This window comes from Camelus dromedarius, chromosome 13 (assembly GCF_036321535.1).
Source record: "Camelus dromedarius isolate mCamDro1 chromosome 13, mCamDro1.pat, whole genome shotgun sequence".
Lineage (NCBI taxonomy): Eukaryota > Metazoa > Chordata > Mammalia > Artiodactyla > Camelidae > Camelus > Camelus dromedarius.
Genome location: NC_087448.1, coordinates 21,133,270 through 21,143,122, shown reverse-complemented (window position 1 = coordinate 21,143,122; position 9,853 = coordinate 21,133,270).

Below are 9,853 nucleotides of genomic sequence, written 5' to 3'. Positions count from 1 at the left end.
TTAGGTACCTCGTGGGTCTTTAATTTTTATTTTTCAGCCTTTTGTAATGAATCCTTTAATGAAGCTACTTTGGAATCTTGAAGCCTTTGGGAAGCTTCTGCATGCCAATTGAAATGTATACCCTGTTCTGTTTGTTTGGTTTGGGAATGCTTGCTTTCAAGTGCGCGTCTTGAATGATCGTGTCTAATTGGAATGTTCTCTATAAGGGCCACTGTACTAGGTTGTCCTGCTAAGATTTTGCCATTTTTGTAGATATTTATGGCTTCTTGAACAATAGGTCTTAGATATAAAATAAGTGGGTGTGCTGGAAGATGATGTGCTCAATTCTTTAAAACTTTAGGATCCCATTTCTTTAGCTAAGCCTCAGGTCTCTAAGAGCCAAATAATTACCAGAGAGCTGGGTAGGGGTTTTTGTGGTGTTTTACAGTGCAACTCATTGCATGGAAATATTCTTGAAGTTGGCAGGTGACCTAGCGTCAATCTAACCCCTTCTGTGACCAACTTATCTAGCCATGGGACTCTTAGAGTTAAGATGGCAAGTGCTCTAACAGCTTTTTTTTTTTTTTTTTTGGAAAACCCAACAATTTTTCAGCTTTGTCTTCCAAGACTCCTGTTAGCAATAGATCTGTTATTCCTTTCACAAAAAGATTTCTTTATAGTGACAAATGCCCTACTGGCTTTTAATAGTCTGACTTGTGCCTATCTGATTTTGATGGTCAGAGCACTCTGAATTACTTGTCTTGTTTCCACAAGTCCCCTAGTGGTTTATGTTGTGAACTGACCTTGAGGCTTTGTAAGTCTCCTAACAGCTGTCACCCATTGTGGACTCCCAACATAACTATACCAGAACCTTTCTGGGGACAATATTTTATAATGTATGTCTATACTTAAAGAAAGTGTGTTTGAATTGCAGAGTTGCACACAAGGGAGTGGAGCTCAAGTCTGAGTGACTTTCTGAGTATCCTCTGTAATGAGAGGAAGAGGGAACTCAGGGCCACAGACTGTCTCACAGTCTGTTAGCATTCAGCTTTAGATCCCATCCCTCATTGCCCAAAACTTAAAAAATGATTAAAGAAAACAATTCAGGAAGTACAAACGAGGTTTGTTTAACACTTTATGAATTGGACGGTTTCCTTTTGGAGAACTGCAAAATGGCAGGAAGATTTTATAGGTTAAAAAATAAAGAACAAGGAAGAGAAAAATAGAAATATCTAATTGCTCGGGTCCACATAGTCAACCTTGTATGTTGGGTGAAAAGGCCCAGAGTTGGCATGGTTTTCGGGGATTGGCTGACTGGATATATGGTGTTTCTGGTCCAGCAGAGCATTTACAGCAACAGGAAAGTCATGTAACTTTTGTTTTACTGATGTGGCACCCCAGGCAGGAGCAGTTCCATCTTGGGCTAGAAAGTTATTTCAACATATTTGATAATCTGAAGAGGTGTTTCAATTTAAAATTGAGTATGTACATAGGAGAAACAGAATATGTGGCTTTGTTTTACTGGTAAACAAATAGGCACAGCTGTGGATGACTTAACAGAGTAATACTGTGTACTCATTATAGAGAAACCAAAGTCAGAAAATGCTTCAATTCTGTGTTAAATGTTCTTTCATATTTTAAAAACTTTCGTATCATAATTTTAATGTTATCTATCATATTAGAAAAATATGTTTTTTACAGCTATTGGTCTGATTTAATTTATGTTTAATTATAATAATACTTACTATAGTTCAATAAATAAACATTTTTTGACATAATATAATCTATTTACTTAAAAAATGTATGGAAAAATCTTCCATTCATTCATTCAGTGATTATATATTGCTCAACATCTTTGGGGACAGTGTCTGGAAGCGTGAGCAGTGAGCCAAACGTTGAAGCCCTTTACCCTTCCCTAACAGGATGGATTAATATTTAACAGTATGTTAAACAATTTATCTATTGATTACAAGTGTGATGTGGTATTTAATAAACAAGTTCAGGTTTATAAAACAGTGTATAATAGGGAACTGAAGTTTTTGTAAAGGACTCTAAATGTGTTCCCTGAAGAAGAGTTGTTTTGAGAGCTCAAGAATGTGTAAGGATTGACTTTAAAATAATAGTGGTGAGTTGAGGCGAGGTAGACTGTGGTATGTGTGAAACAATCCAAGAAGAAGAAAGGGGAAAACAAAATCTGAGGAAGGAAAATACCCCATTCATTACAGGAATTGAAACAAAGCCAATATGGTGGTTTAGAGCCTGTAAATTACCGAGAGATGGACGCTGCAGTAGACTCGGAAGACAGAAGCCAATTCTTTAGGGTATTGTGAGTGGCTAATAATTTGTCTTTTTATTTTAAGAAAAATGGGCAAAAAATATCTAAAGTTTTCGTGTTTGTCAGAATTTTTTGAGACAACTGACTTATCCATACCTCAAACTAGATTAGGCATAAAGGAGAATTTATTGATTCACATTGCTGAAAATCTATCACTCCTACATGACAAATGGACAGTAGTCAGACCAAAAGTAAAGATAAAACTCTGACCATAACTAGCAGCAACCTGCCCAGGAAGCCAACCCATAATCTATAGTAACCAGCCCAGGAAGCCAGCCTACAGTAAATCAGACTTGCAGGAAGCGTGATTGCAATATCTCTTCCAATAATCCAGGAAGCAGAACAGTAACTCCTATAACAGTCCCAAACAGCTAGGACTAGATGAATAATTGGCAGGTTCCCTAATTTTTGTCCCTGCTTCCAATTTAGGACCAACCAGAGAAAGCCAAATGAGCACCTCTGTCTGACCAATCACAGAGGATGTCTCGTTCCTAGTTAGCCCTGCTCCAGCTTGCTCTTCCCAACATCCTCCAATCCAGGCATACCTGAAGCTTCCCCTTTTTCCCCTATAAATTTTTCTCACCTTGCCTGCCTTTGAGTCTCTTCCAAAATGCAAGTGACTGTGACTGACTTCCTTACTCTACCCAGTCTGAAAAATAGCCTTTTTTTGTTCTCTTTTGATCTTGATTTCCACAGCTGGATTCAGGGAATAACAGAAGCCATCAGTAACCTCTCCCTCTTTTCCTTTTTCTCTTCCTATTTCCATCTCTCTGCACAACCTTTTTCTATTTATTTTTCTTCACAAGACAAAGATGTCCACAAGTAAGTCAAGGCTAATATCTACCAGAGAAAAATCACAGATTAAAACTAAATACTTCCACATAGACCTAGCGAAATGCTCAGTGTGATCACAGTCCTATATTAAGGTACAGGCCCATTCCTAAACTAATAAATGTTTCCAAGCTGGAAATTTGTTCTTAGGATTCTTAAGATTACTTGTATGTAGAATTGCCATATTTAGGGGAGAAAAAAATGCCTAGTTTCATATAAGTTTTAGGTAAACAGCAAATTCAAGCTTGGCCCATGAAATAATATATGAAAAATATTTTGTGTTTAAGTCAAATTCACATTTAACTGGGCATCTTGTATATATTATAACAACCTTACTCACATAACATGAAATCATAACCTATGTAACAGGCTGAGGCTGTATGAGGGAAAAATTCAGAAAGAAAATATGCTAAACTGAAAAAAATAATAGATTTGTTAAAAATGGGAATGAGTTAATCAGGTTTGAAATTTGAAAGAATAGGTCTGGTTGCTATATTGCCGAAAAACTGGAGGGAATAGGAAAGAATGTAGGGTGTGAATGGGGAGGCTATTGCAGCAGACGAGATGAAACGTAGGTGGTTTCAGCTGGAATGGTGTCACAGGGATGAAGACAAATACATCAGACAGGTGGGACAGTAGAGTCAGTAGTGATTGGTGATTGCTGCCTGTTAATTAAAAAGTAATTCAGTAAGATTACAGTTAAACTGGTAGAATTTAAGGGAACTTAGCAAGTCTTTTGGATGCAAGGTCACTGTGCAAATTCAATTTTTATTTGTATAAGGCAACTATAAACAATTACAAAGTGAAGTTTAAAAATATAACATTTAGAGTAACATCAGGATCACCACATGATTAAAAATAAATCAAATAAAAGCTGGGTGATATTTCTCCACAGTAAGATATAAAACTTTTGGGAGTAAGTAGAAAATATCAAACTGTGCAGGCATACATACACCCTCTTTGTTGATTTGTAGAGTCAATATTATAAAGATGATATTCACCCCCCAAATTTATATATAAATATGATGCATCCCCAATCAAAATCCCAGCAGGTGTTTTTTGAAAATGTACAAGTTGGTTCTAAAAAGAACATGGAAATATGAGAGACAAATATAACCAAGGAAATCTTGCAAAAGTACACAGTTGTTGAATGTACTCTGCTGGATTTTAAGACATATATTAAAGTTAAAGTAGTTCAGAAAATTGGTATTGACACAAGGATAAACAAATAGGTCAATGAAACAGAATAGAGTACTGCAGCAGAACCAAGTACATACAGATACATTATTTAAAACAAGCTAGCCTGCAGAAGCGAGTTAGAGTCATTCTTTTCAATAAAGGGTTTTGGTTCAATAAAAGTTCAATAAAGGGTAGGATATCCATATGAAAAGCATGAAAAAATTGACCTTTTGCTTCTTCACAAAAACAAAATCATTAAGCTGGTGGGTAAACTTATATATAAGCAAAAAGGAAATAAAATGTGTGAACTATATATATGTGAAGATATAGTAATTATATTCAGGTTAAGAAAGATGCTTAAATAGGATGCAAAAAGTACTAAACATGAGACAATTGAAAATATTTGGCATATTAAAATTAAGAAAAATTATAAATCAAAAAATATCATTAACAGAGTGAAAAAATAAGTTGTGGAATGAGGAAAGATATTTGGAACACATATAACCAACCCCAGGCTTATGTCTAATACATTTTAAAAATAATTCCTATGTAAAAGAATTCTGACATAAAAAGCAGAGAACAAATAGAAGAAGAACAAGAGACTAGCAATCACTCTGCAAAAGATAATATCATAGTGACAATAAAAATATAAAAGGTAAACATTCTCTTTTGTCAGTTAAAAACAATTTTATTTGCAATGAGATATTTACAAATAGATACAATTTTAAAAACTTAACAATCTTCAGTTATGGCAAGGATTTGGAGTAACTGGCATTCTTAAACACTGCTAGTAGAAGGATACATAGGTGCAATGTCTATAGAAATGTTTATTGTTGCTTTCTGGAATTAAAAATGTAAATTTCTTATGACCTAGCAATTTTACTCTTATTTATAACCAACAGAAACCCATATAAACTTGTAATACAAGACATTTGCAAACATATTTATAGAAGTGTTATTCATAATAATATGAAATGTGGAAAAATGTTCATCATAGGAAAATTGACACTAAATTTTGTATATTCATACATTGTGTGCATTCATGTATTTTATTATATACAATAAAAAGAATAAAGAGTTCCTACACACACACATGCAAACACACACACACACACACACACACACACATATCATAGCCAAACTTAGTGAAATAAACCATACTCAAATACATTTATGTAATTTATATAATTCAATTACATAAAGGTCAGAAGCGTACTAGATTTAGCTATGATGCTAGAATTCAGGATAGTGGTGAGAAAGAAGGGCCAATGGTGTTCTGGTTACCTACTATCTATTCCAGTTATCTATTATCTAGTCTAGTTATCTATTACCTAGTCCAGTTACCTACTGGTACCTAGTAAATATGGTGACTTTAAGAAGCTTCTTATTTTGCGAATAACTTTCTGGGTCAGGAGTTCAGGAGCAACTTAACTAGGTGGTTCAACTCTGATCTCAGCAGGGTTGCTAGGGTTGGAAGATCTACTTTCCAGATGATTCCTTCACTCAGTTTCTGTTGACCCATACTCACTCCCATTATGAATCATTCTCCAAGGGCTTCTTTCCTGGCTTTGGCTTCTCATAGTATGCTTGTCTTAGGGTAGTCAAACTTTTTACATGGCAGCTGGCTTCCAAGAATAAATCTTCCAAAAGATAGGAAGCATAAGCTACACCTCTCTTATGTTCTGGGCCCCGAAACTGACACCAGCTCTATTTCTACCATATTATATTTGATTAGAATAATGATAGAGAGCTCCCAAATGAAAAGAAAGGAGACATTTAATAGAAAAAGAAAAAAAATGTATTTCTCTTTATTCAGTCATAAGCAGCAGCAATTGGGAAGAGGCATAAAAGATGTTTTTAGAATACAGTTAATATCTTAGTTCTCCATTTAAGTAATAGTCACATAAGCTTATTTAACTTATAATAAATCACCAAGCTATAGATTTAAAGTATATATTGCATATGTGTGTGTATATGTTGTATTTTAAGTTTAAATAGTTAATAAAGATATTAGGTGCTAGCTGAAGTTATTTTTAATGACAAAATATTGGATGAGAAGCTTGATCAGGTTAAAATACTAATTTTAAGGGTGAAAATTAAGAGAGTAAAAGTAAGAGAGATTAAACTATTCAATGAATATATAATGCCTCCAGTATCTCAGGCAATTTTCAAACACCTGAAGATATAGAAGAAAGAGAAGGACAAGAGAGAGAGAGAGAGAGAGAGAAGGTGGAGGAGAACAAACATAATATAAAAATTCCGAGAATTCTAGATATCATGGAATCCAGGATTAAAAAGGAAATAAAAGATGATCCTGGTTTCAGGTTTAGGGGCAAAAAGTTGAATGAATTATAACATGATTTTCTTTTATGAGTCCTTATTCAAATTTTGAATAAGTAATTATCATATGCAGATATGATATGTGGTCTTATAGATTCATCTTTGATACTTTTAGAGATACTTTACAGTATAAAATGTAAGCATAAATAAAAAGAACTGTTTTAGTTTTGTTTTGTTTTTTTCAGTATTAGCTTCTTGAAATTAAAAAAAACACAAAAAAGTTGGGACAGTAGTTATGGAGATTTTACTTTGCATGCAAGCGTTACATGTATTGCTTCAATCATTACCCCAATAAACCTCCAAAAAGGGTAGATTCACCTCTACATAATGCATAAGAATGCAGATTGTTTTTATGATCGTCTCATCATCCTACTTACCAGAAAGTAGGACTTTCTATACTGTATTGTGAGTGTAACCATCTAAATGGGCATATTAATGACATTTGAGATGTTAAGCAGTAAAATGATTATGCTGATTCTTTATTTTTTAAAAAATAAAACCAGTTATTGTGACTGCTTCAATCTACATTGCTGTTGTTTTTATTATATGAGTAGACTAGGAGCATCCAGTATCAAATTCTTCATTAAGAAATTTTTGTTAAGGAACTCAAGTTTGTGTGCCCCGCGCACAGTGAGGCCAAACAAACTAAAAGTCAGAGTTGGGAGCAGAGAAAGGTTAATTGCAGGGTCAAGCAAGGAGAACAGGTGTCTTGTGCTCACTAAACCCTAACTCCCTGATGGTTTTCAGGGACAAGTTTTTATAGGCAAAATTTGGAGTAAGGGCTGCAAGATGTGTGACTTTCTTCTGATTGACTGGTGATGAGGTAACAAGGTGATGTTCCAGGAATTTTGGGCTCAGCCTGAAGTTACCATCCTCCACCTGGGTGGGGGTCTTAGTTCCTGCAGAAGGACCCAAAGATATTGTTATGGATATTCCTTCAGGAGGAACCAGGTCCCTGCCCCAAGGCTGCACTATTGTTCCTTGACTGCCCCTCCTTTGTTTCTACATTCTCTCCCTTCTCTGATTAGGAACTGTTTGAATCTGCCCTTTGGAACTTGGAAAGGTCAAGGAGGTTGAAAGAAGCCTATCTCTTTCAAAGGAGAAACTGGGGATGTGGAAAGGATTTGTATCAGGGAGGGTCCCAAAGGGTCTTGCTCCCTTTCATTTTCATTTCATTTGTTTTTTCATTTAATTTTATCTTCATTCTGATAGTGTCTGAAATGAGAGCTCACCATCAGTCTGCGCTGTGTTCTCCAGAGCAAGTTTTAGATTCTTCTGCTGATAGCCTCCTTGTTTTGTCTCATGATGTTGTCTCTGATCACTCATGGGTTCAGATGTTTTCCAAGGGTTTTTCCAAGGATGACCTCAGTGCAGATGTTTCTCCTATTCAGTGTACAAAAGTCAGCAGACTGGGTGTACTTTTCTCTGGCCTCCAGGGCACTTTTTAACAGAATTAACTGAGTATCACTAACAAGTTATAGTAACAACAAGCCATTTATTAGAAGGGGTTGTACATTGAGCCAGTGAACTCAAACTGGACTTTATATAATTTTTGGCAAGCTTCCATGTGGTTTTGTACAGCTAAACTTTTCAAATAAGAATTTCCAAGTGTATCCATTCCTTAGAGCCAAAAACAATTTCTTTACTGTTTTTCAAATTTCTATAAGACTCTGTTTGCATTCAACCCCTTGAAAATATTGGAATTTATTTCTTCTTATAGGTTACCAACTGAAATAAATGTGCAGCCTAAAAGTTGAGAGTTATGTTTTATTTGGTAGGAGGACTCGAGCTGGGATGGCTCTGAGGGACTGCTCTGAAGAGGCAGGGGAGGAGCTAGATATACAGGAGCTTTACAACAAAGACCAGTTAGTTGGAACAATAAAAGATTACTTGTTTTCTAAAGAAAACCAGGCATCTCAAGTTAAAGAATTTAGTGCTTTTCTTTGTATGGGAGGAAGCAAACTTTTGGGCTCATTGAATTCATTCCTATGACAAGCATCTAGCTATTTAGGGCCAGTATCCTGTCCTTTCTTTTTATGAGTTCCCTCAGGGTGCACCATTGTGAGTGGCTGCGGAGGCTGGGTTGCACGCTTGTCTTCACTGGGGGGTAGTGGCAGTCGCTGATGACTTGATAGTTTCAGCATTTGTTTACTGATGTGGTTTGCAGTATTTTTCATTCACAAGCTCATAGTTTATCTTTTTTTAAATTATTATTATTATTTAAAATTGTAGACTTTTTAGAGTATTTGAGAATGAGACCTAACGTTCCGTTTATGAAATCCCTCAACATAACCAAAAGGTATCTGCTGGCTCAGTAGCACATACAGATGGCATAAGAGTTCATATCGGTTTCCCCAAAGTCTAGTTAATATACTCTTAAATAGCATACTGAGTATGACTCAACCATCCAAAACAGTTTTGATAAACAAAGACTGGGCTGTATTTTTGACATTTTTCGTTGCTAGAAGGTGAAAAAAAAAAGGAAAAAAATCAGTTCTTACTTGCTGTTGCCTTATCCTTGCTGGTAACCAATTAAAAAAGGAATTCCTGGGCAGGAATAGTTACATCTTTGATAAAATAAAAATGTTCAGACATTAAAAAAAAACAAATATAGTTTGGATTTTTTATATTTAATAGAGTGGCAACGTGTAACGAGCTCCATGGATCTAATTCCCAGTGAAAACAGGTCAAAGTTATTGTTAAAAAAAACAATTTGTGAGGCAGAAGGATATAGCTCTGTGGTAGGGTGTGTGCCCAGTATATACAAGGTCCTGAGTTCAATCCCCAATACCTCCACTAAAGGCAAATAAATAGAAACCGAATTACCTCCCCCCTGCAACAACAACAACAAAGCAATTTGTGGATGCACTTTCATCCGTTTGTGTTTGTTGTAATTTCTTTCACTGGTATTTTAGAATTTTCAGTATACAAGTCTTTCATCTTCTTGATTAAATTTGTTCCTAAATATTTTATTCTTTTTGATGCATGATTCCATTTATACGAGGAACCTAAAGTAATCATATTAATAGAAGCAGAGAATAGAACAGTGGTTGCCAGGGGCTGATGAGAAGAGGTTAAACGGGCATTTGTTGCTCAGTAGGTATAAATTTTCAGTTATGGGAGACGACTAAGTTCTAGAGATCTACTGTACAACATAGTATCTGTCATTAATGATATGGTATTGTATAC